Here is an 866-nt window from a genome sequence, read left to right as displayed (position 1 = left end):
AGCACTCGTTGAGCAGTTTCGTTGGCGCGTGGTACTGATTTGCGCCTTGCTACGCTGAGTCGGTGTGGGCAAGATGAGGGTACGTTAGGGCAACTGGCACCAGTGTACGTTATGTGCGCTTTGGGAAGCAGCATTTCAGCCTCGAGATCATCACATTGTGGCGTGGCAATTCGGCCACTGAAAGTAATGTGATCTTGCGCTAAGTAAGACCTTTTCAGTTTGCTCTTTAATATCATTAGCAGAATACGCCATCCGTACGCTCTTCAGTCTTCATATTCTATCACTTGTGTATAATCGGATAGCGGATGCAATTTGACTTAATTTAATTATACCTAACCAACTAGAAATAACATTTTTACTAATTTGATCATCTTAATCGTCAAGTTCTTGCGGCAGCCTGACACTTCCAGTTATACGTGCACAACCACCTGACTTGAAGATGCCAAATTGCTATTATTTGTACTTACTCGCGTTTACGTGAATCGCTACGTTTTGTATTTGCTGCACTTGACCGCATGCGTGGCTGGCTAGACAGCGGTTAACTGAAAGTGTCGTGATGACGCCGCGTGCACGTATGCAAACACGCATGACGCGGACGGTAATGGAGAGGCGGCAACTATATCGGGCGTACCCCGAGAGCCACTAACGGAGAACGATTCCTTTAAGAGGCTGTCCAGTATTGCTGTTGATTGTTGTGTTCTTACGCTGAGTATTAGAGTAGGAATAGTAGCTTTTTAGGAATAGCGAAAATAAAGAAGTATCAAGCTACAAATGAAGTTAATTGGAAAAAGAGGTGTAGAAACCATGTCTGAGTATGAAAGGGACGTCAAGGAAGGCCCATTTGTGCTTTTTAACTATGTTACATA

Source organism: Varroa jacobsoni, unplaced genomic scaffold, assembly GCF_002532875.2.
Source record: "Varroa jacobsoni isolate VJ856 unplaced genomic scaffold, vjacob_1.0 scaffold_892, whole genome shotgun sequence".
Classification (NCBI taxonomy): Eukaryota; Metazoa; Arthropoda; class Arachnida; order Mesostigmata; family Varroidae; genus Varroa; species Varroa jacobsoni.
This window is presented reverse-complemented; position numbering follows the sequence as displayed.